This window comes from Lithobates pipiens, unplaced genomic scaffold (assembly GCF_037356315.1).
Source record: "Lithobates pipiens isolate NorthernLeopardFrog02 unplaced genomic scaffold, aLitPip1_a1.2 Scaffold_10, whole genome shotgun sequence".
NCBI lineage: Eukaryota > Metazoa > Chordata > Amphibia > Anura > Ranidae > Lithobates > Lithobates pipiens.
Genome location: NW_027507686.1, coordinates 170,582,116 through 170,601,526, shown reverse-complemented (window position 1 = coordinate 170,601,526; position 19,411 = coordinate 170,582,116). Strand labels below are relative to the sequence as shown.

Sequence of the window (19,411 nt, the reverse complement as noted above, 5' to 3'; positions counted from 1 at the left end):
TAAGTACCTGAAATAAATAAATACATAAATCACGAGTATCATAGATAAGAAGGTACATCTATGGAGCAGATGAGCAGGAGGGTACAGCGGTGGAGAAAATGAGAAGTTGGGGCTCAGAGGTGGGATAGAAGAGCAGGAGGGGAGGGGGTACAACAGTGGGGCAGTTCTGCAGGGAGGTACAGTGGTGGAAGAGATGGGGGGGTTCAGCAGTGGGACAGAAGAGCAGGGGGGCTACAGTGATGGGGCATATGAGCAGGGGGTTCAGTGTTGGGTCAGATGACAAGGGGGTTCAGTGGTGTGTGGACAGAAAAGTGTGTATTGGTGGGACAGATGAGCAGAGGGTTACAGTGGTGGGGCAGAAGAGCAGGGGGTACAGAGGTGAGACAGATGTGCATTTGTGGGGCAGATAAGAAAGCAGGTTACAGTGGTGGGGCAGATGAGCAGATGGGTTCATTGTTAGGACAGATGAGAAGGTGATTCAGTAGTGAGACAGAAGAACATGGGGATATGGCGGTGGAGCAGATGTGCAGGGAGGTACAGTGGTGGGGCAGAGGACAAAAGGGATATATTGATGGGGCAGGTGAGCAGGGGGTTACAGTGGCAGATGTTCAGGAGGTACAGTGGTGGGATGGATGATAAGGGGGTTCAGTGGTAGGACAGAAAAGCGGGGGGTACAGTTATGGGGCAGATGAGGGGGTTACAGTGGTGGGAAAGATGAGCAGGGGGGTTCAGTGTTGGGAGCAGATGAGAAAGGGGTACAGTGGTGGGGCAGATGTTTAGGGGTACAGTGGTAGAGTGGTGAAACAGATTTCCAGGGGGACAGCGATCTGAGATGTGAAGGTGCATGATGTGGGGCTGATATGAAGTGTGGCGTTTCAAGAATTGGGACTCATCTCAGGCGTGTGAGTGCAAGATGTTAATTTGTAGTTTACAGTATTTGCTTTATAAAATAAATCATGTGAAGTTTACTTTTTTTGTTATAAAATAGTCACTCTCAATTTCTTTGAAAACATTTTTCAGCACACTGTGCTCAAAAGGTTGCCTACCCCGTATTAGGCAAAGCACAAGCAGTAATAACGTGACAGAATGGGCATACATTCTCCTTTCAATGCCATGCACTGACAATCTCAGCTTTATTCTACCCGATTCTCTGCATGGGTGTCAAAGATTTCCTATAGTCATCTATAAGTTGGATACTAAAATGCAGATATCAAAAGTAAAGGCAAAATGGAGCTAGCAGTGCCCAACACAGAACATTTAGAGCCACAGAAATAACCTACTGGATAAGATAAACTACTGGATGTAAATGATATCAACGTGCTCCCTCACTTTCTCCTTCTTAAAAGGTATAGTTAATATTGAATGAACTTATGTTACAACACAAAGATATAGCCATATATACAAACAATATCACTTTACAGCATACTGTATAATAAAGAAACTGCTTTCTTTTAGCATTTAAGGACAAAGAAAAGAGATGCTGGAAATCCAAGGTTGGCTATAATTAGGACAACATTTTTGAAGATTTAACGACAGCTCACTAGAAATGCATTTACTGTTACATTAATATTCAACAAATGCAAACAGAATTTCAAGTACTCAAATATTAATATAATCAGTGATAAAATGGCATAAATTCAAAATAATTCTCTGCACTTGAATGCTTTTGAGAAATGCTTATCAATAAAAGTATAGTGTATTGTACAGTATACTGTATACTTTATTAATATTGTTCAGTTAAATACATATGCATTGTTGCATATTAAAATGTAAAGTAGTTGTAAACCTCTTAAATGAAAAATAAATAAAGCAAATCCTGCTATAGTGTGTACTTGCCGCCCAGGACGTAACATGTTCGGGGGGGGTGGAACCTTTTGCTGATGCCGGCATCCTCCACGGCTATCTCTTTGCCAACAGTTTGCAGGGCCAGTGCTACCACTAGGCAAACTAGGCAACCGCCTAGGGCGCACTGCTGCCTAGGGGCGCCCGGCCACTGGTTTCCCTCTGCGTCTGCTTGCTCTGCAGGCTGCAGCATGTAACTAGAGGCGCAGTGCAGCACTGGAACCAAACAGTACTTCTCTGTTTTCATAAAACAATTGTTGTGGCTTTAAAATTAAATACGAGTACCAATTTTGTAGAGGTTGAACACACATGTTTAGAAAGAAATTCCACTCCCTTTTGCAGAAGGTTGTCTGCATACATATCCAAGAAAATATTGCTTAAAGCTTCCTTATGTGTAGCTTGTACCGTACAATCTATCCATGTGTGTACAAATCTCCCCGTAAAAATATGAGTTAGTAGCAACCTGTTTACACTTCATATTTCTTCCAGCACATGATGGAAAATTAGCAACTGATTTGTTGCAACGCTCTTTTTTTTAAGGCCCAGCGATACTATTACTGTTTAACCGGTTCCCGACCTGCGCACACCCCCAACAGTTAGTAACACACCCCTAGGAACACTTAACCCCTACACTGCCACCCACTGGTTAATCCCTTCACTGCCAATGTCATTTACACAGGAATCACTGCATTTTTATAGCAGTGATTGCAGTATAAATGACAATGGTCCCAAAAATGTGTCAAAAATGTCCGATGTGTCCGCCATAATGTCGAAGTCACAATAAAAAATGCTGATCGCTGCCATTACTAGTAAAAAAAAAAATATTAATAAAAATGCCATAAACTATCCCCTATTTTGTAAACGCTATAACTTCTGCGCAAACCAATCAATAATCGCTGATTGCGATTTTTTTTTACCAAAAATATGTAGAAGAATACGTATCGGCCTAAACTGAGGGAAAATCTTTTTTTATATATATATTTTTGGGGGATTTTTATTAGAACAAAAGGTAAAAAATTATGTTTTTCAAAATTGTCACTCTATTTTTTTTGTGCGCAAAAAATAAAAAGCGCAGGGGTGATCAAATACCACCAAAAGAAAGCTCTATTTGTGGGAAAAAAAAGGACGTCAATTTTATTTGAGAGCCACGTCGCATGACCGTGCAATTGTCAGTTAAAGTGATGCAGTGCCGAATCGCAAAAAGTGGTCTGGTCTTTGACCAGCAAAATAGTCCGGGGCTGAAGTGGTTAACTGTAAAACACTACTTCATAAAGGAAATTAAATGCAGCACACATAGATTTAATGTGAAGTATATGACATTGAATATTATGGGTATTCTGAAGTTCTTAGAGACCTTTTTTTCATAAATAATGAGGGAGCAAAGATTGAGGGATTTTGATGGTGCAATAGATATTGTGTATTATGGCATAATCTTTAACACAAAGAAATTTTAAAATATAGAATATTTATTTGAATCAACATTAAAATTAATTTCCATGCAAAGGATGAAGTATACAAATAGTAACAAAACTGGTCCTTTTTTGGGCTTATCAATAATCAACCAAATTTTTTGTTTCATACTCTCTTTGGCTGGTCTTTTTACCCTCTGTGGCCCATCGTGGCAACAGGCAACCTGGTGAGGTGGATCAAATCACTGTCTAACCATCTTTTCAGTGTTTGAAGGTGGGTTCTGCCGTTTGGGGGTTGCATGATGGCTTGCCATTCAATTTTGGTGCTCCCAGACTTGTGCTTATGTATTATGTATTACCCTGTGTTTTGTTTTTCTTTGTTTTATTCATTTGTAATTATGTATATTTTCTTAATTTAGAACCTTATATGCTGGAATATTCACACACCCCCTGAGGAAGCAAAATTATTTGCAAAACATGTCGGGTTAATTGTGTGTTCAAAATAAATACGGTTGTTCAGTATATTTTTTATGACCACCAAAAGTTTTGTTACTATTTGTATATTTCATTCTTTGTATGGAAATTTATTTTAATGTTGATTCAAATAAATATTCTATATTTTAAAATTTCTTTGTGTTTAAGATTATGCTATAATACACAATATCTATTGCACCGTCAAGATCCCTCAATCTTTGCTCCCTCATTATTTATGAAAAAAATGTCTTTCTTGGGATGTGGTGCAATTCAATAAGGGTGTTTGCTATGATTTGTTGAACCTAAAAATCAATTTTTTATATGAAATTTTGGTGTTTTAATACACGGTTTCTCTCAGGTTCAACACTAGCAACACAACAAATGTCTATATCTATATTTGTAACTTTGTAATTAATAAATTTGATTCTTGTTTTCTTTCTTCTTCCCTCCTTCCCCCCCCCCCCCCTTTCCTTCCTGTTGCTGCCATGGTGGCTTTCAGTGGAGAGGCCTGGGATGCTTTGATGGATAAGGTCCAGGAGACGCAAAAAACTGGTGATATTTCTGATAAAGATTTAGACTATGCTTTTCTTAGACTTCAATGTTTACTTGAAAATAAAGTAAGACTCTTTTGGCACAAAAAATATTTTCAGAAATACATAGACAATTTGATTGTCCCATTCGGACTACGAATCCAAATTTTTCCTAATTTAAGAAAAATTGATGACACTATTAAATTAAAATGGGAAGAAAATTTACAGACTTGTTCATTTGGTATGATGTCACTGCTATGTATTCAGTATGATCATGAACTAGAGTCCATTCTGACCAGTGCTAGGTTTATTAAAAAAAGAGCAAGACCTTCAAGCTCACATTGAAAAACATACTCTGGAAATTATTCGCACAAAAGAAAACAAATTCATTAGAGATAGTTTCGCTCATACTAACGGCTTTGCCTATAAAAGGACTCGTGATCCTAAAACCAAATCCACTCGATCTTTCAGCTCACGAACAGCTAGAAATGATGAGAATGCTCCTAATGTTTCTTCACCCTCATCTCTTTCATCCTCAGTCAACTATCTATCGGGATTTATCTGAAGACAGACTACCAAAAAAACGCAAAGACAACTCTGATGTTGCTTCCACTGAATCTCTTCGGCACCAATTGGGCACTCCTCTTTCTCGCCGTGCACAGCCAATTTCCTCCAAACAAGCACCTACACGTTCACTGGCTATGTTCCACTCCCCTCACTCGTCACTTCCGGGCCCTCGAGGTTCTCAACCTACTATTGGTCACACCACAGCCTCTCAGGCCCAACCGGCCCCCACTGTCACTTCTCTCCAATCTATGAGTTCTTCAGTAAGTAATGCTGAGGTCATTATCTTTCCATTGGGTACCCCTTTGCCAGCAGATCTTAAACTGGCACCCATTTTTTTTAGGGAAGGACTTGGTTCCTCCCATGATATAGAAAATATTCATGATGATACTGATAGGGACTCTATTGAAAATGAACTATCAATTGTCAACTTATAATCTTATAACTTATCTGAGTCAGAGATAGAGGTTCTAAAGTTAGGGCTGTCTTTTTGCCCCGACTCTGGCACCACTAAATTTCAACTTATCAAAGATTTGCATCTTTTCGCTCGTAAACTTTTGTACCGAGTTATGTTTGACAAACAAACTACTGATTGTTTAAGCATGGATTCTAATGTCCATCTACAAGAAAATATTGCAGAACATCATGCCATTGAGGATTTGATGGGACTTTGGGAGGAGGGCAATGTCGACCATGACGACTCGGAGGCCTTTTCGACTCCGAGCCTGTCCGTCGCCGGCATTTCCTTCCCCCCACCTGACTCTTTCAAACCCAAATCTAGAGCATTTCCACTTCTTAATACTAATCCAAACATCTGGGCATTCGTCCAGAAAACTTCTAAGTCAATTTAAAATCTGTCTTTTTCACCATCCTTAACAGCTAATCTTTCTGTACAACAAACAACAGCAATAGAATCTTTACAGAACAATCTAATCTAATTATTAAGCCTGCAGACAAGGGCGGGAACTTAGTTATTATGGATACATTGCAATACACTACAATGTGTATGAATATTTTATCCAATAAAGCATGGTATCGCCCTATTTCTAAAACTGTGATTAAAAACTATCATACCTTGTATCAGAGTATTATTTTTAAGGCCTATCAGCAAGGGGTTATAGATCTCAATACATGGAATTTTCTCAATATTAAGGATCCAAAAAAACCCACTTTCTACGCATTACCTAAAATTCACAAATCATTGACTAACCCCCTAGACGCCCAATAATATCTGGGTGTTCCAGTTTAACTGAAAACCCCAGTGCTTTAGTCGATAGCTACTTACACCCCCATGTTATTTCTCTTTTTTCATACGTTAAAGATACAATTGATTTGTTGAAAATGATTGAGGGCATCTGCCTTCCCCCCAACTCGTGGTTGGTGGCTTTGGACATAGAAAGCTTGAATAACGCAATCCCCCATGATAGGGGGATAGAAGTTATATGTTCTTTTCTATCTGAAAGAGGTTCTTCCTCCTCAATGTACAGTCTTTTTGTAATAGATCTTCTTGAAACACAACGTTTTTATTTTTGATTCCTCCCACTACCTCCAGGTGCAGGGCGTTGCGATGGGGACTAAGTGTGCCCCATCGTATGCAAACCTGCACCTGGGGGGTGGGAGAAACATGTTTTTTGGAGAGACGATCTTGTGCCGTTTCTAGATAAGATCGTTTCTTGGTTTCGATACATTGACGATGTTCTTTTCTTTTGGTCAGGCACTGAAGAGGAGTTGAACCATTTTCTAGGTTTAATTTCCAACAATAACTTTAATTTGAAATTTACAATGCTTTATAGCCAAACACAAGTTAATTTTCTAGACCTGACCATTTTTTTGGATAGAGATGGTAAACTTAACTCCTCCCTTTTCAGAAAACCCTCCGCAGGGAACACTATACTACATGCAAGAAGTTTTCATCCAACTCCTCTTGTTAACAGTATTCCCTACAGTCAATACCTACGCTGAGAGACAAATTGGTGCATATTCATTTTGAAAAAATTAATCCCAAAGCCATAGAGGTCAAAAATGGTACCTATCCGTGCGGTTTCTGTGATATTTGCTGTTATGTGGACTTACATTCTAAATTTAGATTACCCAATGGCAAATGGCATAAAATCCAACACAGAGTCACTTGCCAGACACGTGGGGTAATTTACCTGGCACGCTGTCTCTGCGGTGGCTTCTATGTTGTTAAAACTAAGCGACAATTCTGTAAGAGAATCAGAGACCATATTAAGCCTATAACAAAGAAAAAAATGGATACAGCCATTAGCCGACACGTTGGCCTTTTTCACGCATTTAATCCTAAATTTATAAGCTTCTCAGTTTTGGAACGTTCCTTTAAATCTTAGAGGAGATAGCGTAGACTGTATATTGCTTCAATTAGAAGCTCAATGGATCTTCAATCTTAAGGCTACTGTTTTCCCTGGCTTCAATGAAAGCCTCAGCTTTAAATCTTTTCTTTGACCTTGCTATGTATCCCAGGCTGTTTTTCACTGTTTGGCTATGCACTGGCTGGCGATGGTTGGGCTGGGGGTGGGGGATTTGTAAAATCTAAGGAGGGTAATAATTAGTCTATAGGTAGAGGGGTTTTTTTTTGTAATGTGATTCTTTGATTATTCATATAATTTATTTTCTCTGAGTAATTAATGTTATAACGTGTCATAAATATATTTTTTGATTTATTTATATTAATGTTGTTGGTATTTTTGTATGGATGCACAGATCTGGGACCGCCTCTATATGGTGTCTATTTGGTGGTATATTTCGCCATATAAGTAAGGTCTGGTACCTATCTATGTCCCCCCACTCTTCAGAATCTCTTCCTTTCCTGCCCCTTGGTTTCCCCTGCCATGGTTGACTGCACTGACGCCCGGGGCGGAAGCATAATTATGCCCCCACCCTTTTCAGCACAGCGATCCTTCCGCATCGACGGGCTCGGTCTTAATGACCTATTTGGTCATTATTTTCCATCTTTCCGGCCTCTCCCTTGGCCCCGGTTGTCTGTTCGGGATGCTTGGTGTATGGGCTGGGCGGAGTGCTGTGACTTGCATTGCGCAGCTGTGGCGCCGCACAGTTCCACTCCCCCATCTTCTGTCTGCGACCCGGGGAACTATGGGAATGGTAGGCTTCGAGCCTTCCTCCCTGCGGGAGCATGCGCATAGCGCTTGCTTGCCCACACTGAGCCAGTGACGTCAGACGCCGGCTCAGTGGCAGGGCTTATAAAAGCCTGGCGTCTGATAGTCATTCCTTGCAGCTTATCGCCCAGGGATATGACCTTTGGTATTTTTCCTAAAAAACTTTGTACATGGCTAAAGTAAGTGGTGTCTCTTTTGATATTTACATTGGGTTCTTTTATTCCTGTTTCTTGGCTCACTATTTGGCCAACGTTGCACTACTGTTGACATCCTTGGTCACTATTGCTTTTTATACCCTGTCTCAACTTTTAAGGCTGGCTATTGAGACCCATTCCATTAATGGGGTGACTCCATATGCAAGTAAACCCCTATTATATAATTTTGTTTTTTCACGCTAATTGAGTTTTTTATTTTTATTTTATTTTTTTATTTTATTGTTTTGCTTTTTTGTAGTATTCACGTGCCATTTTATACGGAACCTTTTCAATTTCATGCCGTCAATATCTCTTCGCGATTTTCATAATATAAAACAAATCTGCTTGTTATTATGTAAGTAACTGTTTATTGGATTTCATTGAGAGGATTGTTATCCCTGATAGGCTGGATTATATAGGCAACCTATGTTTTACATTTTTTTCTCCCCCCTTTTTTTACTAAAAAGTTTTTCTTATATAAAAAGCTTTTTTAGAAAAAATATTTCGTTGGTCCTTTTTTGGGCTTATCAATAATCAACCAACTTTTCTGTTTCATAGTCATTTTGGCTGGTCTTTTTGCCCTCTGTGGCCCATCGTGGCAACAGGCAACCTGGTGAGGGGGATCAAATCACTGTCTAACCATCTTTTCAGTGTTTGAAGGTGGGTTCTGCCGTTTGGGGGTTGTATGATGGCTTGCCATTCAATTTTGTTGCTCCCAGACCTGTGCTCATCTATTATGTATTACCCCGTGTTTTGTTTTTCTTTGTCTTTATTCATTTGTAATTATGTATTTATTCTTAATTTAGAACCTTATATGCTGGAATATTCACACACCCCCTGAGGAAGAAAATATTCTATATCCGGTTCCTGACCAGTGCACGCCGATGTACGTCGGCAGCATGGCATTGACGCAGGCATACCTGCGATCGTCTCATGGGACAGCTGAATGGAGAAATGCCGTTGTAAACAGCATTTCTCCATTCTGCCTAGCAACCAGTGACTCTGATCTCTGCTCCATGTGATTGGAGCAGAGATCAGTGTTCACTAAATGAAAGCCAAACCCCCCACAGTTAGTACCACACCCCTAGGAACACTTAACCCCTACACTGCCACCCACTGGTTAACCCCTTCACTGCCAGTGTCATTTACACAGGAATCACTGCATTTATATAGCAGTGATTGCAGTATAACTGACAATGGTCCCAAAAATTTGTCAAAAATGTCCAATGTGTCCGCCATAATGTCGCAGTCACAATAAAAATCACTGATCGCCGCCATTACTAGTAAAAAAAAAATAATAATAAAAAATTATTAATAAAAATGCCATAAAACTATCCCTATTTTTTAAACACTATAACTTTTGCGCAAACCAATCAATAATCGCTTATTGAGTTTTTTTTACCAAACATATGTAGAAGAATACGTACCGGCCTAAACTGAGTGAAAAATATGTTTTTTTATATATTTTTGGGGGATATTTATTATAACAAAAAGTAAACAAAAATAATGTGTTTTTTTTTCAAAATTGACGCTCTATTTTTGTTTATAGCGCAAAAAATAAAAACCGCAGGGGTGATCAAATACCACCAAAAGAAAGCTCTATTTGTGGGAAAAAAAGAACATCAATTTTGTTTGGGAGCCACGTCGCATGACCGTGCAATTGTCAGTTAAAGGGACGTAGTGCTGAATCGCAAAAAGTGGTCTGGTCTTTGACCAGCAAAATGGTCTGGTCTGTAAGTGGATATTTAAAAATTTCTTTGTGTTAAAGATTATGCTACAATACACAATATCTATTGCACCGTCAAAATCCCTCAATCTTTGCTCCCTCATTATTTATGAAAAAAATCTTTTCTTGGGATGTGGTGCAATTCAATAAGGGTGTTTGCTATGATTTGTTGAACCTAAAAATCCTTTTCTTAGAGACCTTATTGTCTATTAAAAATACTTTATCTCTACATTTCCTAAAAAAGTTAAATTGTAAGCCAGGGCACAGTGGAAAACAAGGCTACGGGGAATACATGGCTTCCTAAAAATGTATCTGAATCAATCATAAGGATGCCTAAATTAATGATGATTAAAACAAGAATTAGGTTTTATGACAGGCTGTATTATTTTGTAAATTGAAACGATGGCGGATGTGTCCGACTCTGGTTGTTTCAGTAGGCTGGAGGAAAATTAAAGGTTCTGATAAAACATTGGCAGAACACAAAGATCAGCATAGCAGTAGAGCCCGCTATCAACTCTCTCATAAAGTACAGGACTTACTGTGCACTACCTAGCAAAATAAATTTTCTACAAACACTACCCATTATCGTAATACCAAAACGTGTATATTTGTAATCAACAGGCAAAAAAGACAAAAATGCGTAAAATGCATTTTATTAAGAGATCAGTAAACGTCAAATATCAAAACTTTAAATAGTTTCCAAACAAAGTTTGGCTTAAATGTTATACCATGTAAATGAATATAAGACAGATAATATAGTAACTGATTTGTGAAGGAAAGAATGTCCCTGTGGACAGGCAGGCCATGCATCTGGAATATATGGCAGTTTCAGAATACAGGTCGTTTTCTAATTTTCTATCATAAAAAGATATAATGCCCAATTGGATTATATAGGATTTAGGTTTACCCTGAGATTTTCAACTAGTTGAAAAGTGTCTTCACACTGGCAAACTTTTCTCATTGATTAATGGGAAGACAACATCTGAGAACATGTGTACTTCCACTTGTTGGGTCAGTCATATCACACGTGTTGTGGAGAACCATTGCATTGTTTGGTAGGTGGAGAAACCTCAACCTGTCTTCAATCTGGGAGGTATTTGTCATTCTATGGTCAGTTCTAGCTTGTAAACTATGCTGAAGGTCATCACATACAGCAGCCATATACTAAGCATCCTTCATCTCGAGTCAGGTAGTGCTGAATATATTAACCACTTCCCGACCGCAGCACGACGATGTACGTCGACAGAATGGCACGGGCAGGCATATGGGCGTACCTGTATGTCCCTGCCTTCCCGCCCGGTGCCTGCGGCGGTCGGTATTCGTTCGGGAGCGATCCGGGATGAGGGGGCGGACATTCATTCATGGCCACCCCCTCGCGATCGCTCCCGACGAATAGAAATCCTTCGTGACATCACTTCCTCTCCTGTAATGTAAACACAGGAGAGGAAGTGATGTAATCTCTCCTCCGTGTCGGTATTTTTCGTTCCGACACCGAGGAGAGAGGATCGGTGAGTTGCACCAACACGACACTTCACAGTAGAACATGCCAGGCACACTCACACCCCCCCGATCACCCCCCCAATTACCCCTGCCCCCCAGTCACAGTGACACCAATGTCATTTTTTTTTTTTTTTGCATTGGTGTCATTTGTGACTGTAATAACTGTTAGGGCAGTTAGGGTTAGCCCCCTTTAGTTCTAAGGTACCCCCCTAACCCCCCCAATAAAGGTTTAACCCCGTGATCACCCCCCGTCGCCAGTGTCACTAAGGCTGCAGTGCAAATCACATCCGATCTCACCCGCCGCACCCGCCACAAATTCGCACGGGACCCTTTTTTTGGCCCGCAGCAGAATCGGATCGCATGGGTGTTCACACCATGCGATCCGAGTTTGCAGATCGCACTGCGATATGCGAACTGATCTGGGGGTGTCATTAACATTTCACTGACACTCCCAGCAGTTCGCATAGGGCAGTGTGAACTGCCGCCGGGAGGCATGCGATGCGGGAACCCGCCGCGGATTCGTGGCGTTCCCGCATCGCTCCAGTGTGAACCCAGCCTAATAAGCGATCATTTTTCTGATCGCTGTATTAGTGTCACAGGTGACGCTAGTTAGGCAGGTAGGTATTTAGGTTCGCCGCAACTTTTTATAGCGCCAGGGACCCCCATATACTACCGCATAAAGCCCCCTGATTGCCCCCTAGTTAACCCTTTCACCAGTGATCACCATATAACTGTTACAGGTGACGCTGGTTGGTTAGTTATTTTTTATAGTTTCAGGGCACCCGCCATTTATTACCTAATAAAGGTTTAACCCCCTGATCACCCGGCGGGTGTCATTTGTGACTGTAATAACTGTTAGGGCAGTTAGGGTTAGCCCCCTTTAGTTCTAAGGTACCCCCCTAACCCCCCCAATAAAGGTTTAACCCCGTGATCACCCCCCGTCGCCAGTGTCACTAAGGCTGGGTTCACATTGCAGCGGTTTATGAGAACGGATGTGATTCGCACCGCACTGCAGTGCAAATCACATCCGATCTCTGTGCGATTCGAGTTCAGCCATACAGATAGTATGGCTGAATTCGTGTCGCACCCGCCGCAAACTCGCACGGGACCCTTTTTTTGGTCCGCAGCAGAATCGGATCGCATGGGTGTTCACACAATGCGATCCGAGTTTGCAGATCGCACTGTGATATGCGAACTGATCTGGGGGTGTCATTAACATTTCACTGACACTCCCAGCAGTTCGCATAGGGCAGTGTGAACTGCCGCCGGGAGGCATGTGATGCGGGAACCCGCCGCGGATTCGTGGCGTTCCCGCATCGCTCCAGTGTGAACCCAGCCTAATAAGCGATCGTTTTTCTGATCGCTGTATTAGTGTCACAGGTGACGCTAGTTAGGCAGGTAGGTATTTAGGTTTGCCGCAGCTTTTTATAGCGCCAGGGACCCCCATATACTACCGCATAAAGCCCCCTGATTGCCCCCTAGTTAACCCTTTCACCAGTGATCACCATATAACTGTTACAGGTGACGCTGGTTGGTTAGTTATTTTTTTATAGTTTCAGGGCACCCGCCATTTATTACCTAGTCTCACTAGTGTACCCCTAAATTTAGGGGTGTCTACTTTCCAAAATGGGGTCATTTGGGGGGGGGTTTGTGCCATCTTGGCATTTTATGGCCTTCAAAACTGTAACGCCCTTAGAAAGCCTGAAGGCGGTGCTTTTTTCGGGGCCCCGTACGCGGCTAGGCTCCCAAAAAGTCCCACATATGTGGTATCCCCGTACTCAGGAGAAGCAGCAGAATTTATTTTGGGGTGTCATTTCACATATGCCCATGGCATGCATGAGCAATATATCATTTAGTGACAACTTTGTGAAAAAGAAAAAAAAAAAAAAGTTTGTAATTTTCCCGCAACTTGTGGCAAAATATAAAATATTCCATGGACTCAACATGCCTCTCAGCAAATAGCTTGGGGTGTCTACTTTCTAAAATGGGGTCATTTGTGGGGGTTTTGTGCCATCTTGGCATGTTATGGCCTTCAAAACTGTAATAGGTAGTGAGAAGTGAAATCAAAAATTTACGCCCTTAGAAAGCCTGAAGGCGGTGCTTGGTTTTCGGGGCCCCGTACGCGGCTAGGCTCCCAAAAGGTCCCACATATGTGGTATCCCCGTACTCAGGAGAAGCAGCAGAATTTATTTTGGGGTGTCATTTCACATATGCCCATAGCATGTGTGAGCAATATATCATTTAGTGACAACTTTATGTAAAAAAAAAAAAAAAAATTTTTTGTCATTATTCAATCGCTTGAGGCAAAAAAATAAAATATTCAATGGGCTCAACATGCCTCTTATCAATTTCCTTAGGGGGTCTACTTTCCAAAATGGGGTCATTTGGGGGGGTTTTGTACTGCCCTGCCATTTTAGCACCTCAAGAAATGAGATAGGCAGTCGTAAACTAAAAGCTGCGTAAATTCCAGAAAACGTACCTTAGTTTGTAGATGTGACAACTTTTGCGCAAACCAATAAATATACAATTATTGACTTTTTTTTTACCAAAGACATGTGGCTGAATACATTTTGGCCTAAATGTATGACTAAAATTGAGTTTATTGGATTTTTCTAATAACAAAAAGTAGAAAATATCATTTTTTTTCAAAATTTGCGGTCTTTTTACGTTTATATCGCAAAAAATAAAAATCGCAGAGGCAATCAAATACCATCAAAAGAAAGCTCTATTTGTGGGAAGAAAAGGACGCAAATTTTGTTTGGGTACAACATTGCATGACCGCGCAATTACCAGTTAAAGCAGCGCAGTGCCAAATTGTAAAAAGACCTCTGGTCATTTACCAGCAAAATGGTCCGGTCTGAAAGTGGTTAAAGGTGACACCGAAAGTGGCAATGCTAAATGAATGTTGAAGCATATATTGTAAAATGTTTTTTTAAAGTTGTAGCCAAGATCTATATTAAACACTGCCAGACAAGGTCTACTATGAAGTACTGTATTTTAATTTTTTTAAACACCTTACTAATTATTGATGATGTGATGCACTTCAGTCCAGTGTTTACAAGCATGGAGCAAAATTGCCAGTATTTATTGGGCATTTTGCATTGTCCTTCAGTATATGTTATTTAACGCTTCAGCCCTGGAAGATTTTACCCCCTTCCTGAACAGAGCACTTTTTGAAATTTGGCACTGCGTCACTTTAACTGACAATTGCACAGTTGTGCAATACTGTACCCAAACAAAATTAGCGGCCTTTTTTCCCACAAATAGAGCTTTCTTTTGGTGGTATTTGATCACCTCTGCGGTTTTTATTTTTGTGCTATAAAAAATAAAGAGCAACATTTTTTGAAGAAAAAAACATTATTTTTTTACTTTTTGCTATAATAAATATCCACAATTAAAAAAAAAATGATTTATTCATCAGTTTAGGCCAATAGGTATTCTTCTAAATATTTTTGTAAAAAAAAAAACCCGCAAGCGTATATTGATTGGTTTGCGCAAAAGTTATGGCGTCTACAAAATAGAGGATAGATTTATGTAATTTTTGTAATTTTTTAAAAATGTTATTTTTAATTTTATTTTTATTGGGACTGCAACATTGTGGCAGACAGATCGGACACTTTTGACACATTTGACACATTTTTGGGACCACTGACATTTATACAGTGATCAGAGCTATAAAAATGCACCGATTACTGTGTAAATGTCACTGACAGGGAAGGGGGTAACACTTGGGGGGGCGATCACAAGGTTAAATGTGTTCCCTAGTTAGTGTTTATAACTGTATGGGGATAGGACTGACTGGGGGAGGAGATATATCGTTGTTCCTACTTAGTAGGAACAACCGATATGTCTCCTCTCCCCTGTTAGAACAGGAATTTGTGTGTTTACACACACAAATCACTGTGCTGGCGCTTGTGCATGTGATAGGTAGGCAGTGGTGATCGCAATAACTGCCCACATGTATCAGGACCCCCACCATGCAGCCGGTGAATGCACACCCTAGCGGCTCCTAAAGAGTACGACATACCCATATGGGGTTTCGCCCAGCGGTGCCATTCTGCTGCAGTATATAGTCTTCAGCCGGTTGGGAAAAAGTAACTCCACTTTTGAAGAGAAAAACCTTCTGGGTGACAACTACACTGCAAGGATTTCAGCAAACTTTTCTGCAGATTCTTATCGATTTCCACTCTGATGAAAAAACTGTTGTGTAGAGGGAATCTGAACGGGAGTGAGTTTTTAATTATTATACAGATGATGTACTTGCAGTTTTCTAAAGAGGAAAGTTGCAGGGTCTGCATACCTTTAGAAGCAATTAACCCTTTTGGAGTATCTCATGAAAAAACATATTTCTTGTGCAGGCTTCTGGGAAAATCACTGGGCCAATCACACAAACAGGAAATCACATATCTGGGGGTGATCCGTTACAAGAACCCCTTCAAGTAGCCATATTACATTACAGGTAAAATTACAGAGCTGCTATTAGAAAAGGAAAGGTACTTTTTAATAACATTTAATCACAATATTGCTTGTGTAGCAATTGTATATGCTATATATTTTTTTTTTTATATTTGTTATTTTTATCCTTTGAAAGTAGAGTTATTGCATCACAAATTCTGAATAACACTGAGCCCAAGCAGCTGTGGCCTAATCTTGCCTCTTATTAAAATGTATTAGTTGGGATTTTAGATTAGTTGTTATGCTATCCTTTCTTTCCTTCCTTCCTATACAGTATATTACTAAGAGGGATTGAAGCGTCTCAAATTTCATGTTTTTATTGGGGATTTTCCTGTAAGCATTCAGTGCATAGAGCAGAGCCCAGATATGAGTAAGCAGCCCTGATCAGCTGCTAACACCCAGGAGCGCTGTTAGGAATCACGGGGCCCTGTACAGCCTACCTGACAGAGCCCCTCCTTCTATCCTAGCACAAATCTTCTCCCCCAAATCCCCACTGCCAGCACAGATCTCCCCTAATCCCTCCTATTAACCCCAAATTCCTCCACTTGCTCCTGGCACAAAATCCCCCCATCTCCCCTCCCAGCACAAATCATCTTGCTTCAATACCACTCTTAGGACACATTCCCACAAATCCCTCCTCCTAGCACACCCCCCACTAAGTTACTCTTCCCAGCAAATATTCTTCCTCTCTTCCAAAATCCCCCCTTGCACAAGCATCCTCTCTCCTGGTTCAACTCTCTCATGGTTCAAATTTCCACTCCCTAACTCTCCTCTGCCTCCATCCTCCTAGCACATATTCCCCCTCTCTAAATCCCCACCACTTTTCTCAACACAGATAGCCACCCATCCCCCCTCCCCCAATTTACAGGGGGAAGTCACTAATAGCCAGCAGGTGTGCTGTGTTCTGTCCTGTCAGCAGAGCATTCACCTACAGTATACAGGACATGGGACCGGATCTTACTGTAGATCGCATTGAACTGTACACACACAGTGCCCCCTATCTCCTCCAAGGGCTGCTCTTCTCCCGGGAACAGGAAATGTGGATGGGGGCGCTGTGTATACAGTGCAATGCAATCTATAGTAACAGTGATCCGTGGTCTTGTGCTGTATAGTGGAATGCTCTTCTGATGGGAAGGATTGCACCAGGAGGAGGTGTGCTGTATTTTAGCTGCTGGGTGACAGACACCGAGGGATGATGAGGCTGGCCGGCTGCTGCTGAGCTCCTCCCCCCTCTCTGCTTCAACCTCCCATCTCCTTGTCCTGGCTGTGAATGCGGGCGGGGGAAGGAGCTCAGTGGTGGCGGCCAGCCTCATCATCCCTCCATGTCTCTCACCCAGCAGCTAAAAGCCACCGTAAGTGGGAGGGCGAGAAACCTGTGTGAGGCACGGAGGGCATTTTTCTCCACCGATCCTCCCTGCCCCTTGTGTGGTGGGCCCCCCTACAGGAGAACCAGTGGTCCCCCCTATCAGTGGCCCTGCTAACACCACTTGATTCTCAGCTCTGTCCAGCTGTTAAAAATACAAGAACCGAACAGCTGCTCACAAATCACAAAAATCTCAATCAGTGGTATAAACTGTAGGCTGTAATTTTTAATTTCAGTGCTGAAGAGTTCTATCACCAGGAATTATTGTAACAGAAAAGTATGCTAAACTGCTCAGATCTCGCCTTTCTAGAGTGTTGCACTGCAAAGCTAACAGGTCACCAGTACAAACATAGTTAAAGCGTGGCATGGCCTGAAGATGGCACAAGGCAGCTGCTAGAGACCCAAGCTCCTCAGCACCCGGGACTTCCATGCAGGCCCTACAGGACTCCCTTTCTGGATACCCAAGGGCGAGAAGTCTTTACCCAACTCATGGCAAGCTGGGTCATCTGGAATCCATCACTATCTCCTTTATTTATACTTGGTGATCAATGCAGCAACACACTGTTTTATCTGTGGAGAATGTAGTATTATAGGCACTACTTTCAAATGAACTTCTCCAGCTAACACATTTATGTGGTTACAGTAACATTGGTAAGCTGCAATATATTGTCTGCCCTATACCCAATCATCTCTTACTCTACGTAACAATCCCCCCCCCCCCCCCCCGCGGCCCATTAACTTTGGTTATTATATTATTATACTTCATGCCTAGCTATTCTTTCCAATATTCCAGCTCTAACAACAGATCTAATTTTTAACAGTAGCCAGACTATATTCAATGTAATTGTAATAACAATTTTTCATATTTTAAAATATGGAGTGTTTGTAAATGAAATACAGAGTAAAAGCCTATGCCTCTATAATCCTCTATACGGAAAGATTAGGATAAGGATCAAGAAGTGAAACTATATTTTACGCCTTAACAGCTTATAACTTGATCTGCAGTGTTTATTAGGAAAGCGCTCATAACATACACAGGATTAAAAATGCTTCAGAATTGCCTGTTATTTCTCTTTTGGTAACTGAACAAGTGTTCATTTGCCACTCTACATTTATCCATTATTGTAGGTTATTCACAAGAAATACATTTACATATATTAAAATCACAACTGTGTATTGTTGCAGCAGAAAAGTACTGTAAACAATAATGGAGGCATGGTTGTTTGGCAAATTATTATAGAGAAATGCTATTTTTCAAATATGCCTGTGTGTACGGGCAGCTGTAGGTAATAAGTGCACAATGAGCATACTGAAATGGGTGAAAGCCATGGTTCCCTGTGTACATACCATAAAAAAACTGATCATGAATACTGTAAGATTTAGCTAGGAATTTGCCATGGTATATTTAATTTAGTCAAACACTACATTTTAGTCTTTCTGCCACAAATATTTGAGCATCTATTTTTTACTTGCATCTAGAAAGAAAACATTTGTACTGTAAAGTGCAATCCCTATGTGGTATGTCTGTCAAAACTACCAGCTGATCAATTTCTCAATTATCACACAACAGGCCATTATCAAGATTTTTGTCCCCTACAGTATGCCTACATTGTTATTCTTTTCAGCTCTTTTAAAATGTGAAGAGGAGAGTAGCTTTGTCTTCTCCATACACTATAACTTTTCTTAAGTCTGATAATTGCTAAATTAACTTTCCCTCTTTATCTCCAGATTCAGAGAAGCTGCTGGCGACCTCACGGTGGTTCTTTGCTTCTGATTAAGTCAGTAATGTCCTTTTTGATACCGAAGGCAACACAAATCCACAAAGCTGACAAGGCAGAGAAAACCTGCCAGCATCTCTATGGAGAACAGAGAAGTGTTGCGTTATTACTGCTTCCAAGTCAATATCCCATAAAGAAAGCTCTCTCACCGAATTAAAATCTGTGAGGTTTAATGAACACCATGGTCACACTGCTCAGCTGTAGACGAAAATCCACTTAGACAAAGGAGCAAATACACAAATCGATGACTAGCTGTAATTAAACAGTTGAACCCAGAATGCAAATATGCACTGAATATATTCCTCAATCCTCAGGATAGAAAGTGTAAGTGGGACAATTTAACAGTTTAGAATCTATTCTTTCTGTTGCCAAGTACAAAATATACAGCTTACATCTGTATTAAGGTAGTATTAGATGCCAATAAAAGGATTTATAAAAGGAT

General features: G+C 40.8%; 1 protein-coding gene across 3 annotated transcripts in view; it reads right to left on the bottom strand.

Moving 5' to 3' along the window:
- The window catches only part of CHID1 (chitinase domain containing 1), a 924,523-nt gene that overhangs the window by 504,146 nt on the left and 400,966 nt on the right, over positions 1–19,411 (bottom strand). The gene's annotated exons all lie outside the window — the stretch shown is intronic.